Source organism: Microplitis mediator, chromosome 5 (genome assembly GCF_029852145.1).
Source record: "Microplitis mediator isolate UGA2020A chromosome 5, iyMicMedi2.1, whole genome shotgun sequence".
NCBI lineage: Eukaryota > Metazoa > Arthropoda > Insecta > Hymenoptera > Braconidae > Microplitis > Microplitis mediator.
In genome coordinates this window covers 20,923,541-20,943,219 of record NC_079973.1, presented here as the reverse complement: position 1 = coordinate 20,943,219, position 19,679 = coordinate 20,923,541, and the positions used below count along the sequence as shown (strand labels likewise).

The following is a 19,679-nucleotide window of genomic DNA, read 5'->3' as shown; positions in this document are numbered from 1 at the left end:
AAGATATCGGGGTTTGGTGATGGGGGACGAGCCTTCCGTGGGAACGCGCCGTGGAGCTTGGTTCCCAAGCAAGCACACCACCTGTAAGCGGCAGCTGCCAGACACGCGCCCACACCAAGCCATCGTCACCGTTTTACTGTCTTTTTCTTAAACATTACTGATACTTAAGTATCCTTGTTCTTTACTCTCTATACATACTAACTGTTGGTTAAACGCGCAATGCACTACGATAACTACAATACACCCATCTATACATACATATATATATATATATATATATACTTGGAATAACTTTTTGTCTTTCTTTAACTTGAGTGATGTCATGGATACATCCGTCCCAGTCTATTCGCTTATTCACAACTACGTGATATAAACCCATATCTCAGAGTTGCTACTCTTCTCCTCGATTCAACTTAAGCCTTTACCGGCACGGCCTCTGAACGGGTTTTCTCTAGTAATCATCATTTTACTTTTTTTATACTTTTTCTCATACACTTTTGAGTCATTTTCAGACCTCTGTACTTCTACACTTGGTACTTTTTTATTATTACATATATTACTTTTTTTTATATAAACCCGAGCATTTCACTCCATTTTATACCCTTTGATTCGCGATGTCTACTTATCGTACAGAACTTTTCTATAAACTTTTTTATTGCCATGACTTGGGATTTGAATTGATCGCGAGCGTAATCTATTTCTTAAGCATCTGATTGATTTTTATTTCTACATATTTTTTTATTCTGTAATGAGTAAGAGCTATACTATATACTACGGATGTATGTACAAGTACTGTGTTAGCTGTTGGATACCAAGTTCTTATTTTACTTTTTAGTTATTGAGCTTTCGTGATTACGGTTCCCCTTTGGCTCGGACTCTGGTTATATTAAGTGCGCAATGTTGAATTGCACGGGCGTTCCCTTCTTGATTGTTCAGTCACTTGTTCGTACCTTCGTTCGTTCTCTCGCTCAGTTGCACTTTTAAATTCATTTGAACGTACGTTACGTAGGGATAAGTGACCATGCAATTCGCTCGTTGTACGATTAATCATCTCAAGACGAGCGTCGCTTAATGACTACACCAGAGGTGAAAGAGTCATATATGTAGTTTATAGTGGCCCCTTATATTAGTGTTGGTAATATAAGAAGAAACCGCACGAAGCACGATTCGCGGGTATATATATGTTATTTTTTTATACATGTATATAGATGTAGGTTTTATCCGCTTGCGCGTGATATCAATTGTAAGTCAGTCACGCGTGGATTATCCTTGGAAATCCAATTACACCTTATTGCCAATTATTTCAATTATTTTATTAATTTTATAACAATACATTTTATTTACCTATAACATATATTATTTGGGTCATAAAACAACGATTACATTGAACATAAAAAAATCAATTCATTTTTTAAATTATTTTTTTAAATCTTAATTTTATTCGATAAATTTTTTAAATTTATAATGTATGTATATGTAGCTATTTCTCGTTTAACTTAATTACATACTGTGATTTTATATAATTTAAATGTAGTAAAAATACATATGCATGTATATTTATATTTATCTACATATAATTTTGTTAAATGAATTTTAATAACTAAAAAAATCAAAAAGATTTTGTGTAATTATTTTTTACGAGTATTTTTGGCTTTTAAAATATACATACTCGCATTTAATTTTAATTAAAAGACATACACAGATGTATAAACATCGTGAGACTTGAAAAATGTATAAAAATGACAAAAAAAAAATAAAAAAAATTACAACTTCGTGCATAAAGTAAAGTCCTGAGAAACGACTGGCAACCATTTCAGATGTTTTTTAAATGTTTCTTCTCTGTCAGTATTTAGCTTTCAAGACACACGCATATTATATATACATACATACATACATATATACACATATATACTATAGACTACTCTCAGCAATCGTTTTCAAACTGCCAGCTTCCCGGAGAATTACACATCCTCTTATGTCTTTTTAATTTTTATGTTTCTTTTCTTTTCTTTTTTTAATTCCTCCCTAATATTTATTCCTTTTCGCCGCGTCGCTTTTATGATTTTTTTATTTTTACATTTTTTTTTTAGCCATCAACTTCTTGGTCTATCTATTCTCATTTATTTCTCCTCAACACCACGGCATTTAAAAGTCGTTTGCAAATATATAATTATAGCGAAACACTACTGGTACTTCCACTCTACTCGCATCTCTCGCGTTCGCTTATCTGGATCGTCTAGTAGCTTGATTGCTACTGCATTTTACTACTATCTTACCTCTGGCGTTTAATTTACGATATTAAACCGCAATTTTAATACATTATTTTTTTTTTTTACTCGCTTTTTTCGTTTATTATTGACTATTTTTTCCCAACATCATTTAAGATACTTATAGGTGATTAAATGATGAAAAAAAATTCGTAATAAAAAATTTGCATTTATTATGCTTGATATGGTAAACTTAAATCTTCATAATATACCATAGATAATCGGTGATTATCTCTTCGTAGCTTCGTACACATTAATAAAAATAATAATAATAATAATAAAAATGATGATGATGTATTGATGAAGAAGAATTTCAGTTCATTAAAATGATATATCGATTGTCTAAATAATAGTCGATGCCAGTAGATACGTATGTGCGCACGTGTTGTAAAAATTTCCGCGTCAATTTACGAGCACGTGCGTTAGTTTTATTCGAAATCACTCGGGAAGATACAGCATTAGATAAAGAAAATAATAAAAATAAAGAAAAAATGTAATGAGAGAAAAAGAGAAAGAGAGAGAGTGAATAATGCAAGTCGAATTTGCAAAACGAATAGAAATGAAAAGCTCTCGTGGGGCCAGTTAATGTTATAACACGTGTACACTGAGTTTTTATAAGGGGCTCATGATATAGGACCATATATATCTAGCTGAAAAATCACGTATTCGTTATATAGCCCTTGGTTGACAGAAAAACGAAACGCGACAGCACGCGCCGTGGGTTTTAGCACGTGGCGTGAATTACATCGAGGTACAATCAGACGGAAGGAAATAACTCAAGCCGTGTGTGTTGCTTATCAGTAGGAACACTTGGCTCAACTTGGCCTCGTTCGGTATGAGAGAGAAAGATCTATATATTACATGTACATGTACATGTTATATATGTACCTAGTGTGTAGTTTAGTTTGTAGTATACAGTATACTGCCCAAGCGTGTTATGTTTTATTCATGAATAGAGTTTGATTAAAAAAATAGAAACTACGTTTCATGTCTACACTAATTTTAATATCGTGTTAGATTACGTTTTATTATTTTGTCATGTTTTTTTTTTTTTGTTTAATTTACATTAACCTGTTTTTATTATAATTAATTATTTACATGCCCTGAATTTTTTTTATTTACGTAAAAAAAAAAATATTGACTCAATAATTATGCACGAAATTCTCAATACTTGATTACTCGTTTAAAAATTAACAGAGAGATGTATAAAAAAAAACCTTTAATTTTGATAACTAAAATATTTGGTAAATTACCGTATAGCGTGTCGTCGACCCGCTGACGTTCCTGCAAATTTTCTCACATACCTTTTCCGCTTGATTCCCCTCTGCGAGCGTATGTACGTATATATGTTTTTTTTCCTTCTTTTTTTGTCTATTAAATACTTTCCCATGTGCCGATCTCAATTGCACACCCGGGCGCATGCTTGAGGGGCCTTATTAGTACATCAGCTGTCCCGAGAACATATGTCACACCGTAGCACGAGCCACGAAATCGTTTTGAGCCCCCCTGCATCTTCTTACGTTCCCCCTACCCCTTCAATCCATATGCATACATACTTGTATTCATATGTATGTATGTATGTATATATATTTCATATATATAAACAGTACTGTCATAGCTGTATAATTTAACCTCTACTCTGAAAATCCAACTCACTAGAGAAATAATACGACACTACAAGACAAGTATCATCCCCTTTCATTATTTTTTTTTCGACCATCATATAATATATATAAACCGCTAGTATTTCTCCCCTGACTCGTAATATTACTTCGCACGCGTCAATTTATCCACAAGAGTTTATACTGAAATAATAATGCGGGGCTCGAGTAGACTAGACTAGCTGTATAACAGACAATACTATATAGTTGACACGCTATATAGACCGGGTGTTGAGGGGAAAACACCGTGGGTTTAATCCACAAACCCTAAAAAGACAAATGACATTTACAAATGGAATTATAGTTGATTGCAAGCGAAACAGAACCACGTGTTTCACTTCCCATGAGAACTGATTGAAAAATACCGGATATCCAGGTTATATATACTGTTGTTCCGCCCTTGTATACATTTTTACTCTTCATCGTCATATTATATATTATTATTGTCGGTTCTTCTTTTCATATATATAATTCACGAATAAAAATAGCGGTGATACAGCTTTTAAATAAATTTAAGCGTTTTCTTTTAAACAATACAATGTACAATGAACTCTCAGCTGTTGTTTTATATATTTATGTATATATATGTGTGTGTGTCTAATATGCAATTCAAGTTGCCTGGCGACATTTACTAAAGGACAAGGGTCATACGATTTACGTATTTATTTTTTATTTAAAATTTATTTATTACATTTAACTGATGTTTGAATCAGTGATGTATTTATTGATAATTTTTTATCATAAATAATATATGTATATAATAAATAGTTGAAATATTAAAAACGTGTTACAAATGAATGCAAATTATATTTACGATAGTGTTATAATATATAACATTATTGTAACTTTTGCAGCGTGATGTGAATGAATGAAATGCTGATTACTCGATTCTTCAGTATATCGTGTGACTTTAACCAATTGAGTATAAATAGAGACTAGAGAGTAAAAGAGTAGAGTAGAGTATGGGTAATAGATATCACTCTTTTGCTAATGTAATGTAACAGACGCCAGAGATTCAAATGACCTGGCACAATGTACTCGCTGTGTTAATAGTTTCTATACATATATACATATATATGAATGTATGTTGAGAATTATCTGTATACACGATGTATGTATATATGTATACACAAAATGTAAGAGAAGTCGAGTTTTTCTCACGGAGTCGAGTTCATCTGACGTAAGTGCAAAATGAGCTGAGAAAAGAGAGACAACTGTTAACATATGAATACATATTCTCTCTTTATTATTTCGTTTTATATTATTGGCAATACGCTGTCTTGGTATTTATTTTTTGAAAAATCGTTTGCACTTTTTTCTTTATCACACTCAAGTCGACGAACTGTAATATTTTTGTTGCACTTGCGCAGTAAATCGAAACTTTGGCCACGTTTTTCTCTTAACAAGGAGTTATCAGATAATTTCGGCTGAGTTTTTTTCGGAAACAAAGTCTTTAAATACAAACTACAGACCGCACATAGATGCACTACCGTCTAATCTAGCGAAGTGCACTTTGATTTTTTAAAAATATCCGTTTGTTTAAGAGAAAAACTCGGCTAAAGTTTCTATTTACTGCGCAAGTGCAACAAAGATAGTACCGTTCGTGGACTTGAATGTACTAAAGAAAAAAGTGCAAACCCTTCTTAAGTAAATGAATATTTTTGAAAAATGAAAACGTAGATTGCTAGATTATAGAGTAATATAACGAGCCTCGGTCTCATTTTTACGTTCAGAGGATTCGTTTGAGAGAAAAGCTTGGACTAAAATTACCATAGACCCTCCTTAAGTATATATTGTTGTTGCTGTTAGGTATATATGTATATATAAATATTATTATCATTATATAGAGACTCTCACTTATGTGCTGTTTATATTGAATGCGGCTTTTAATCGTACGGCGCCTCGTTCTCGGCACGCGCTTATATACCGATCCTATCGACTTATATTCTTCTATATATGCATACTCAGTGTGTGTATGGTTCGATATATATATTGATACATACATTCATACATATGTATACTATTTATAAGGCTCGCGCAAATAATTCTCAACAATAGATCAATGGATAAAGCCTGTGGAGTGATGAATTAACTTTTACTCTCCTCTTTGCTCTGCTGCACAGTATTTTTTCCTCCAGTATCAGCTTATAAATTTTTTCCATTTATAAATTAATTCATCTAGAGGAAAACTAAAATGTTTTTTATTTTATAAACCTGATACATTTATCAAAATCGAATGAATAAGCAACAATGTACATATCATAAGTATAACAAAACACGCAAGTGTTAGCATTTTAAATAATTCATTGTGTTCAAATATGTATTAAAGTACAACAGACGATATTCTACGAACGCGGTATGAACCAAGTGACTGTTCTTTTTTATCGATTACAATTTTTATTTATTTATTTACTTTTTTTTTTCTCTTGGAAATACGTTGAAATCCATTGGCATGAGGATAAGAAAAATAGCAACGACAAGTTGGCCTTCGATTAGCACGTGCGCGTACTCGGGACCATATTACATATTACAGTACACATGGTCGAGTCTAAAGAATTGGTATATAACAAATAGCAGTACGCGAGTTGAGTTAAGAGTATGTGCTAAAGTATATAATATATATATGTATATTATCTTAAAACTTGTCTAGTATATTTCTGTCCATACATTTTTAATATTGTTATTTTTTCCCTTACTCACTCACTCATTTTAATATTATCGTATACAATAAGTCACGTGTGGCGACACTTGTTTCGATAAAGTTTTTTATATATATGTATATATATATATATATATATATTTATGTAACAGAAGTTGTGTATAACAGCAACAACAACCGATTTCATATTTAAATTAATTGCTCTTTCGACACGTGCTCAAGTACTGAGCAACTTTACACGTGTACTGTCAAGATCATTTTTAGATTTCTATTAAGACAGATATTTTTTTATTTAATAAATTTAATTTGTCCATCAATAAAAGTCTCGATGACTTTTTTTTTTCCATGGTACGGTTATTAATTTTATAAATATATAAAAATAATCCATTAGCTGTAGGGTAAATATTTTTATCTTCACAACAAAGTAATTGCCAATCCATAAAGATAAATTGGAAAAAAAACTAATAATTATAATAATAATAACAATTTTATGACATCCGATAAAACATTGATCTTAATAATTCTCCCTTATACTTTATCGCAATAAGACGTTTGCTATACTATCGAGAGCATTACCGAGGATATAATCTCCATTTACTTTTAAAGTATATATATTTATATATGTATCTATAGAGTAAAAGAGGATCGAATGCAAATGACGCTATGCGTATGCCCAGAAGACGATGATCGTTTACTCGTTAAACCTCTGGAAGCAATTGCCCACGCGAGAACCCATTATATTGGCTCATTATCGTCGTCAATCTTTTATTATATTTTATTTTTATTTTTTATCCCTGTTCCCTGTCTCGACGCCTAATCGGGGCCTCATCCATTTACACACACATTCACACATACATATAAATATATATATACATATATACACCAACACGTATTAGTCGAGCTTAAGTCTCGTTCCACATTTTTGTTGCTGATCACGTCAACCGTATCTGCTCATCGTCTTGCTCTTGGTATTGGTCGCGGTTCTCGTTGTCGCCGACCCACATCGAAAACAACTAGCGTAGCATCATTATTGACCGGTTCCATATAAACTTGGATCTCGTAAATTGGCAGTCTAGTGTTGTAAAAGAGTAAGATAACATGTTTAAGTGACGCAAAGAGAATAACTTAAATGGAAAATAAAAAAGTATGAGAAAAAGAGAATGACAAGAAATAAAAAAAAAACTGATGGCGTCTTAGATTTCTTTTCTTTTGGACGACGACCAAGAACTGGTGGGCGGACGAGTAAAACCGAAACCCTTGAGGGGGATTTTAGGGTGAGACAGCTAACAACAGGCTGCCCCTGCTTCTACTGCTGCTGCTGGTCGTCCGGGCTTCGCACGTGCTCGATTTTCCCACGAGTTGGCCGCAGCCGGCAGTCTTGAAGCTCTTGGAACTTCTTTTTGGTTTTTTATGTGTGCATATGTGAGTGTGTGTATACGTGTATTGTATACTTCGCCAGGGGAGCAAAAATTTAAAGAAGTAAAAGGGAGTAAGGGAGAGAAAGAGAGGTAGATGGATGAAGTAAAGAAATAAGCCCATGCCACGGGCCCCATTGTGTCGAGCACGAGCGCCGAAATGCTGATGCTCACCCATGCCCAGGGAGGTCCTCTCTCAATTGAAAGATAAAACAAGGCCCGAAAATGCACACAACTGTAGTTAAATGCTACTGCTACTGCTTCTTTTGCTGGTTCTGCTTTTGGACCCCCTCGATATATATCCGATATATCTTTACTCACATTCGTATACAAATTATTCTACAATCAATCGGCTTTATTTAGCTTACAGTATTATCATCAATTTGTCTTGCCAGCTCGAAATTTTAATTAACTTCATTTTAATGTACTGTAAAAAATCGGGAGTGAATTTGAATTTTATTTCAATCTCCTTCGGAGTAAAATTAATTCCGGGTTTAATCCGCGTTTACTCCGAAAATTTTTTGCAGTATAAATTAAAAAAATTTTTAAAAACCACTATATCCGTTAGGGTTTTCTTCGGCATTAGCATAGTATGACGTTTTTAGAGTCAAGTTTAATATTTAAACAGAAATAAAGGAGTCATTGATTTTGTTTACGAGTGGTGAAGTCATCGTCGTTGTCGGCATCACGCACACTCTTGGACATATTATTATATTGAATTCTGTGATGTATAAGTCATACACTATTCATCGCGGGGGAAAGACCACCTATATGCCACACATCACATGAGAAAAAGAAGAATAAGAATAAAAATAAGAAGAAGGCAGGTATACATGCGATTAAATTCCACAGCCACTGACTCACGCGGATTCTCCGAAAGTCTGGACCCTTGTACCCTCAACTCACAACATAATATCAAACTAAAAAAATAAGAAATTATAAATGAAAGAGAGAGTTTCTTAAAAGTATACTCGTCATAGTGTGACTCTTCTCAGTATATAGCATACATCGTCTCCTAAGCTCCTTTATTACGTACCTTGCATCCACAATCTTTTATCCTCAAAATATTTATCACGTTCCAAGTCTCGTGTTTCTGCCTACAAAATTTTAATTCCTAATTTTTTTTACTTTTTATAGTCTTGACTTTTTTGTCGTTCTTTGGGTTTTTTTCATTTGACATTCGCTGTATTCAGTAGACCGATAGCCATTAATATAATGGAGTAATGAGGGTTTTACCGCAATCACTAAAAAGTATGACAACGATATTAAGGGAGTAAATACAAGGACGAAAGAATAACGAGATATAGAGAAGTCAGTCAGAAGACATCAGACAGCAGCGTACTACCGACATTATTTTTACCTGTTGTTATGTACAGCCAAATGCATTTAAAAGTCTGCAAACTCGATTCGCTTGGACGAGTTTGTAAACCGTACACGGCAAAGTAGTGCCGTTAAAATAATTGTGCAGAATATATTAAATCAAGACGAAAAAATATGAAAAAGAAGAAAAAGGTGTAGTCTTGACTCAAGAATACATACATGTATATATGTATAATACCGGTATTATATATTAGGTATGCTTTATTCTTTCGTCCTCAACATTTTAGTACTGTAGGCCAGACAAGGGTAAACATATTCAAGTCATCATTATCTTCGAATGTGACCTTGACTCTTTTTGTGTTTAATGACAAGTAAACATAATGACATCATTTTTTTTTATTTTAAAAATTGTTTTTCACATCTATATTAATAACTTGAGTTTTATCCTCTGCTCTCAACTACATACCATATCATTTTGTCCGAAAAAAAAGAAAAAAAAATTCACAGTTGGTTATTCGGTTATAATTTCCTTAGTAAATTTGTCTTGGGTTATGTAATACGAAAAACTTGATTATTACCACGAAGTGAGTATAGGTCTGATCGTAAATTGAGGAATTCGCAGTATATAGGGGTCTACTCATGGTGAGTTGACCAGAGAAGGCGGAGTTGTAGAGTCCCAACTAAATTTTAAATGTTACTTTTTTTTCCTTGTATTCTATTCTACTTTATTATTATTGTTATTTTTTTTTCTTAAGTGAACGCACGAGAAGTGCTGTACATGTACATGTATAATAAATATATAGGTATGTATATGTATGCTGAAAGAAATTATGCCTTCTACGAAAGATGCGTAATCGGGAATAATTAATCCCGGATGTTTTGTGTGTGTCATACATATACATTAATATATATCTCGTGAACTCGTGGTTGATGATGATAATGATGATGATGATCATTATGATGACGCGAGACCAATTTAAAGTTAGACATAGATTGGCTATTTTAGCTAGTGCTGCGTTGATTGGCAATCGTCCAATCGTTGATTATACCTACTTCTTAATACTAACACCATTATACTGTACTCTTATACTAAAACAGTAACGTCAACTACTACCTGTATCGAAAAATTTAATTTATATATATGTATAGGAGAGGGAGAGGCAAAATAGGGTAGGGAGAGGGTACCCCCAAAATTAAAAAAAAAAGTTTGCTTTTTAAAGATTCCAAAATCACTTTTGTAAATATAATTGAGCATTATTTTTAATTTTCTTTTTGTTGAACTTTTTCAAAAATCGAGTGTCTGTCGAAAAATTTTAATGACTTGTTTTCTGATAAAAACTATCAAAAATTTTTTTTTCTTCCTTTGCATCCAATAATTATGTGAAATGTCATTTTTCTTTATGTAAATCATATTTATTTAATTTTAAGAAATTTTTTTTTCACCTTTTTTAGGGGGTCCCCGTTTTGCCCGCAAAAAATGAATTTTTTTTTTCAACGGCAACTGAAAATTTTTTCTATTTTTTTGAGTATCATTAAAAAAAAAATTTAGCGTATTTGAGTCCCATTACCGCCCCCCCCCCCTTGCCTGTATTCATGGGTCTTTAATTAAAAAATAGACTGCAGGGGGTATTAAAACGAAGTCAGCATTTTAATTTATATGTTATACATATTTAAATTTTTGGGTGGGGTAATCATAATTATATATAGATTATATAACGCATTGATCAGAAATCCACGTGGATATTTTGTACTGGCGCCCGTTATTGGCCATGTGACTCAGTCGTATTGCGACAATTTTCATGAAGCATTCTCTTTTTTAATTTATATATACAGAAGTAGTGTGTAATAAAGTGGCAAAAAACATGGACAATTATTCCATACTTGTGATTATCTGTTTTGATCGAACCGGAAACTCTCGTTAAAGAGTATCAGTTAATTGGTTTGATCGTTTCACGTTCCAAGACTTATGCATGATGTGTCTCCCATACATCAGCATCAGCATCAGAAGTAACAGCAGCAGCAGCTACTCACATCGGTGAGAAAAAAAATAACAATAATAATATATAACTACACGTGTGACGTATATATATACATACTTATGTGTAGTTAAAATTTATATGGATAAATACAAAGATAGTATTTATCTGTATACGAACGGGTATAGAAGGTGTGTACAATGTTATATATATATATACATATATATAGGTATAAAGGATCCTCCTTGATACGTACACGTGAATGGCTCACGGCCGGTTCGTGCCTCTACTCTCGATGCCTCGCCCGAGTATACCGGGATCTCTAACTACCACCTGCCTCATTTTCCCACGAGCCTCGCGCGATCCACTCGAATACCGATGAGATAGACGAGGACGTGTACTTACTCTGCACGTGCAAGCGGGAACCAACAAAGAAAGAATATATATATACATACATACATGCATACATATATATATATATATATATAGAGTTGTGTGATATAGTGGTAATAGTGTATAGTAATTACATAGAGAAATGTAACACACAACCACAAAATGATGACAAATGAAAAGAGAAGAAGGTAGTTTAGTAGGTGAGACAGCAGAAACAGTCAAAAGAGTAAATGAGACAGGGGTATATTATATAGAGTTTAGTTGGTTTAAAATATTAGAGATTGAATGAGATGGCTGTATAGTGGCGTGATGGGATGTAAAACAAAGTAAATGTATATATTATATATAATGCTCGAGATTCTAAGGAAGATGAAGGATTGGGAAGGATTTAAGTAAGACGGAGAATAATATTGGCAGTGCAGGTAGAGAACACGCGCTGGCACGAGGTGGGTGAGTCAGACACGCGGGAATATTGAAAGGTGATCGTTTCTGCGATTCTCTAGTTCACATGTATATATATATATTATGTTCTGTTATGTTATGTTATGTTATGTTATGTTATGTTATGTATGAAGGTATTGGGTTGTTGTATTGTATATTATATCGGATTGGAATTCGGTATGAAGAATTTTTGCGTCGATTGCCGATGGCTAAATAAAGGGGCAAGTGAACAAGTCGAGAAGATTCGCCTGAGGATTTTCAATCGACTTGTTTCTCGATACTACAACTCCTTTGCTACAGCTGTTCTTCCTGTTTGCCAATCGTTTTGCCTTATTCACTACTTTATGTACTATCTTTCTCTCGTTCTGAGAGTGATTATGTTCTCGCTGATGGGTTATTATCTTTTTTTGTTATTTTTATTTTGAATTTTTTAGCCATCGCCCGTCATTACCAAATACCACCAGAGCAATCAAGGTATCCGGCTGATGATCAATTTTTGCCGGTCAATCTAGTCAAAATTATCGTCATCGACAAAAAAATAAATAACTAATAATACAAGTGCCTACTGATGAGTCCATGTCTGTCTTTATTTGGTCAATTTTTTCAATAAATTTTTAATTACTTTATTAACTGGTACTTGAAGACTTTTTTTAATTCGTATGTCAATAATCCATAGTTGAGTTTAAGTAACTGTTGGAAAAAACTTGTAAGCTATTTAAATAACTTCTGCTTGCAATAGATTTTCAACGAGGCCATTTGAACCAGCAGGTAAAAAAAAAACACATTTTTTGGATTAGGACATACTGAAAACATAATTAGTCTTCAAGGAATTCTGTGCATCATCACAAACATTATCCTTTTAAAATATATATATATACTTGAGTTAACACCAGAACTCTCTCACATCGATATAATTCCTTTTGAGAGAGTTTAGAGAGCGTTATTTCTTCTTGTAGCTCTCTATTCATTGGTCGTCTCGTAAGGAGTAGTGACTAATACGTCTTTACAAGATGTGCAGCATGATCTGGCCATTCATGGATTAGAAATCGGATTTGTAGGATCAGCAGTGTTTTTCAGCTAATTCGTATTTAATCACCTGATTGTCCTAATTTCAACTATAAGTAATTCTCAGGCCACTGAACTTATTATCCATATATCTATATACATATATTTTAATATATAAAGCTAGTATGTGTGCTAAATGCTAACTATGTATCTATATTCTTAGCACACATTAATAAATAATCGCATCATTGTTTAAAAAAATGAACCAACGCTAACCCACGTGTTATCGGTCCCTTTCATAACCGGTTTCGCGGGGGCGACTTACAAAGAGTCTTTTCATTGGCTCATTAGCACGCTTCCGGAACTTCTTTTTTCTTCCCAGTTATGGTGTTGTCATACACACTACCAGTATGTGTATATGACTAACTTATCGATGTTGATTGCTCTGTCATGACTCGTTTCTTCTTTTTTTATTCCTCCACTTCTCGTACATCCGTATATTTATATATACATATACTTGTATATATTTTCTCACTTCCTTATTAATGCTGCCTACCGACTACTGGTGTAAATAACCTATAGGTATTTCAATTAAGCCTCCATCTTACTGACACACTTATTTTTTACCAATTGATTCTTGGAATATATTTGGGAAATTCCTCATTCACAAATGTGTGTAACTCAGTATATTAAATAATATTACTGCACACATATATGTAGCATACATGTAAGAACATGATAAAGAATGAAATGTTGAAACAAATGTTGATCAAAGTTATTTACGAGTCTGAGCAGTAAAGGATGTTAAAGTTATGTTGTTACAACCGACACATTTGGACTCGTTTATTTTCATATATTCTTGTCACTGCCTCATTTTCTTCAGACTCTTCAAATAAGTTATGTTAGGTAGCTCTGGGTAGTAACTTACTGATGTTTTGGGGCACAGATTTTTATTATTTATCATTCTCAAGAGAAATTAGACGACAGCCAGTGATTTTTTTTCGAATGTGTGGGATATCAGTTTAGGGCATAGGGGCAAAACAGTGTCTTAAATTCAAAGACATCTAATGTGAGGCAGACTACTGAGTCTAGATGATGACCTCACACATTAACGTAACAGAAGCATGCGGGTGTTCTAGTTTCTTATTATCGCATCCGTTTCAGAAAACGTTCCCACACTCTTATGGTATCTCAAAACCCTCTATTCAAGTACCCTAAAATTTACCCCTATTGCTAACGACTACTTTTCACATTTTTTTACTTTTTCTTTCACAGTAGTCTACGTATACACTGTGCACATGTATGATTCTTAAGATCTTGCTTTTTCACTCTGCTCAATCTCTCTATTGAAATAAAACTCAAACCCAAAAGCTCTGGCCTTTTTTGAACAACTTCTTCTGTTGAAGCGTGCAATGCACGAGCTCAACAAAATTCCACTAATTCTTCGCTCGTTTTTTTCCTTTATTATTATTTTCCTTCCTTATAACTTCTTTTATTTTCTTTGAATAGGTAATTCATTTCCGGGTGTGTTCACAACTTGACCCTTATGCGTACGCCACCAAATATCCGATTGTATCGGAATGGAATTTTAACTCAAATACTTTAGCTTGACCCTTTTTTTCGTTTGTCCTTTTTATATATACATACTAAATAAAAGATTATTATCCTTTATAACCAACGGCAGAGATGAGAAGAGAATAGTGTGTATATATTTCTGCTGTCGATGATGATTTGTCGAGAATTTTCCATTAAATTATTTGCAGCACGCACACCGGCTGATGGCTCGACAACAGGGCGAGTGCAAGGATGAATAAATAATTTATTATTTGAGGTTCTTTGATCACTATAACTGAGGGTTTAAACTCGTGGGAAAATATTTTCTGCACATGTGTTTATCTTGTTTTTTTACTTGTTTGTGAATAGACCACCAGGTAAAGCAGGTGAAGTTATGTACCTGCTACATTGGTAGAATCACTCGTGACCCTCACGTGTTAATAATGCTGCTAGTGTTTGTTTATGATGCATCAATTTTCCTTATCTGTCTTCCATGGAAAGAATATTTCATTTTTTTTTTTTTATATAAAACAATGTGTGTATAAATTTATGCATGCAAATATAAGTCTGTACGCAAAATCTTCTTCGTAACACCGGTACAAAGAGGGTTAATTGCATGCAAAGTGTAAAAGTTTATATACATATATATTTTGATGCATGTGGCGTATCCGGACACATGCGTTAAAAGTATTAATATCATGTAATGAATAATTAATTAATTGATATATATTCATGCGGGCATCAGACAAACAACCTACTGTATTCACAATATCGCGTGACAATAATGCCATACATAATATCTTTGAATTATAGATTTTTTTTATAACAACCTTAATATTAATAATAATTAGACGAATATTTTCAATTTATTATTTTGATTTATATTTATTAGCACTTTCATTTTTCATTTATTTTGAATCTGTAATTAATTTATTCCTGTAATTTTATTATTAATCAGTTTATGGTTTGTTTTTTTTTCTGTAATTTTTTTTTTAATTAAAAAAATTTGAGTATCTCAATAAATCATGAAAAAAGATAAATCATATTGAAATGCTAATATAAAATAAATATTCCCATTTTTTTTACTCTGATAAACTGAACAGTTAAGATTTATTTGATTAATTAGCTTAGAAATATAACTATTATTATTATTATTATTATTATTTTTAGGTATACCGATGACTTACTTGATTAAATTTGGCTCTTCTTTTTTCGATATCAATTTGTAGACCAATTTAATAATTTATTTAATTTTTAATCGTTTTTAGCGGTAAAATTTCTTTTACCGTTCGATTCAAAATACAAAATTTTGATAAACACGCAGAAGTGGACTTTAATTTTCAAGTACTTGTAGAAATATTTTAGTGTAGATTTAAAAAAAAAAAATTTCTAATCGTTTTTTGATTAAAGTAAAATTTTCTAATTAGTTATGAGGTTTCTATGAGTAAAAAAATTTTGGAATTCCAGCATAGTGTTTTTGAGTTTTTACCCTCACGTACTTTACTCAAAATTAAAAATTTGGCATAGTATATTATTTTTATTAATAAATCCAACATCTTGTTTAAAAACCAAATTTCAGCCAAAATAACTGTACCCTTACTTTTGAATTTCTATAAAATTTTTTGAAAAGTCAATACACTTGACTCACTCTCTAGTCATCAAATCTTCTTATTACTCATTTTCACATACGAATTATTCTGAAGTCAGCAAGCAATTAAAAATTTTCGAATTTTTTTTTCAACAAATCAATTCCAAAAAAAATAAATTTAAAAAATTGCACGTGTAGAAAATTAAAAAAGCCATAGGTGCAATTTTTTTTTTACATGTTTTTTTTTATTCATCATTTTTTAAAAAATCAGAAAATTAGTAGACATATCAATATCATTAAAATATTTTTACTCTTAAAAAATAATTTTTTTTTTTAAATTTATTAATTAATTTTATTAGCCATTAATTATTTTAGTTAATTAATGTAACTATTTATATATTAATCAATAAATTGTCTAAAATAAACAATGATAGGTCTATAGATAAATGTAAAAGGTCATAAAGAGGGAAAAAAATAAAATTGTCACTTTGACTCCCTGGGGGTAACTCGTGCACCGCACGCGGCGAGCACACGATTCCAGGGGTGAGCTCGTTACTCCGTCAAGTAGTAGCTGTAAGTAAAAGTCGAACCCGTTTGGCCTCTTATTTTTTTTTTATTACCCTGTTGTGTTGTCGATTGTTCTTTTATATTGTTGTGTAATAACGACGTCATTGATGTGAATGAGACGAAAGATAAAGTGAGCATGGGGAGGAGAAAGAGGAGGATAAGGATACAGAGCATACAAGTACAGAGAATGTAGTTCCACTAGCACACTTATACACATGGACGCAAAAGGAAGATATCGCGGAGAGCCGGTCGATGCACGCTTATACGCGCGCGAAGATATCGGCAGCTGGCACGGAGCCGTGAGAGACTTGGGCAGATGGTCCCGAATAGTAGCTGGTGTATAGTAGGTCCGGACATATCGTATAGTGTGTAGCCAGCCACGAATCCTACTACGCCTTCCTATAAGGAAGGAACCGAGCGAGTGCTTTCCCACGGACCTCGTTCATCTGTTCGTCCTACGAGAAACGAGACTGTCTCATTGAGTGTCCGCTGCTCACCGATTACCTTCTTTTCTCTCCTATCCCCTTACACATTACATACTTAAATCTAATCTTTCATTTCTTTTGCTTTCTCACCACCTATCATTTTTTTTTTCTATAGATAATATATACCATACCTACTCTGACTACATTTATATATATATATATTTGTTATAAACCTTCTTAACTTTATTTTTAACAAACGCGCGTGTCTTGCGTGTGACTGACCCTGTGTATCACACGTGCACGGCTATTCAATCTTTATATTATTTTTTATTTTTTTTATATAAATAATTATTTTTCAAATTTATATAATTTTTAAATTTCAAACTTTTTCTGCATAAAAATTTGATAAATAATGAAGGGGGGTTAAAGAAATTGGAGTACTCAATTTTTTTTTTTTACCCCTTGGTTAACTTTCAAATTTTATTACAAATTTTAAATTAATACTTTTCATTATTTGGCGAGTCCTCGTTTTGCTCCAAAATAAAAAAAAAATTTTTAATCACATTAAACAAACGTCAGATTTAGCGCAATGAAGATAAAAAAAATGGATTTTCTCTGCAGAATCCTCAATTTGTCCCACATTTTTTTACTAAAAAAACTAAACTGACTCCATAAATAACGATTTTCCTAATTTATATAATTTTCAAATTTTAAACTTTCCCTGCATAAACATTTTGTAAATAATTAAGGGAGGGTTAAACAAATTGGAGTACTCAAATTTTTTTTTTTACCCCTTGGTTGATTTTCAAATTTTGTTACAAATTTAAAAATTAATACTTTTCATTATTTGGCGAGTCCTCGTTTTGCTCCAAAATTAAAAAAATATTTTTAATCACAACTGAGTTTTTTTGAAATTTTTTTTTTAGTTAAACGTCAGATTTAGCGCAATAAAGATAAAAAAAAATGGATTTTCTCTGCAGAATTCTCATTTTGCCCCGCATTTTTTTTACTAAAAAAACTAGACTGACTACATAAATAATAATCTTCCAATTAAAATATATGTATTCAATTTACATTCGTATATATTACATACAAAAACTTGTTTAAAAAAAAGTACTTGAACAATTTGAAAATTTAAAAAATGTCATTTATTCGTTGACGCATTCGTGTACATTATACTCGTCCATTGACTCTCCACTTGTCGTTTATAAATATGTATACACAAGGATGATGACGAGTTTTACAACGAGGTACGAGTAGGTGTAAGAGGATGCATGCACATAGAGCCTTAGTTGTCAGACGAAAAAAGAATAAGAATAAGACTAAAGAATAAGCGTGAATGCGGGCGCGGGAAAGATTGAATGAGCCGCCTCGTGGCATCACAGTCACACGGTCTTACTCTCTGCAATCAGTGGATGAGAACTAAACGTATTTACACCCACGTTAAAAGCAGACCTCCTAAAGTAGTAATACTTGTCTCTTTATTCATACAACTAAACACACTATATAAAGGAGTTAAGTTGAGCCAAAGAGAATAAGACTTTTGTCTATTCCGGATGTCCGAAACTCTCGGAATCGTGTCCCACATTAATCACGTGACATTTTAAATTAACAATGAGTATACTAATGAATTATCATCATTATTTTTATACTGCTGTCACTGTTATTGTTTATTTAATTAATTAATAATATATTCAACAAAATAAGTGGATAAAAAAAATATTTCAAGGTTAAAAACAAGAATAAGTTGTAGGATGAAAGGAAAAAAATAAAATAAATAAGAATGAAAGAATGACGTAGTAGAAAAAGCGCGCGAAAGATGCACGCGAGCACACGTGGTTCTTGTAATTCCCCTTGTCCCGCGTTCCCCCTTTCTCTTTCATATATATGTATATATATATGCTCGACATACAAGGGCGCGCGTCCCCCGCAAGGTGGTGGCATCTAAAGTGTGGGAATTCAGGACATGTGCGTCCCTCGCGCCTAACTCGTGGTCTGCACACGAACAGGCCCCGGGGGGAAATCTTACGGTGTAGAATAAAAAAAATATACACACTACATATATAAAGAGAGGGTCGAAAGGAATGAGGGAAAGAGGGGACCAGACTCATCCTCGAGTAGGTCTCACCGGCCGCCATAAGGTAAAAAGAATCCATGGGAATATCGAGCATGTGCATTCACGTGGACTACTCGTGGCCTGCACGAGTTACTCATACAGGGTCATTATCGGCTTCTGTGCCTCTAGATTCATCTTCTTTTACCTTTTCGTTGTGTGTCAAATTTTTTTTTTCTTTTATGTATTTTCTAAAATATGAGATCCGAGATAATTTTTAACCAGTTGTTGAAAATATTTTTTTTCTTAACATGAAAAAAAGGAGAGATTATCATCTATTTTATGATGAATTGGT

The 19,679-nt window shown here is 32.7% G+C and overlaps 1 protein-coding gene across 5 annotated transcripts in view; it reads left to right on the top strand.

Moving 5' to 3' along the window:
* The window catches only part of LOC130667381 (tubulin monoglutamylase TTLL4), a 138,357-nt gene that overhangs the window by 3,690 nt on the left and 114,988 nt on the right, over positions 1-19,679 (top strand). The gene's annotated exons all lie outside the window — the stretch shown is intronic.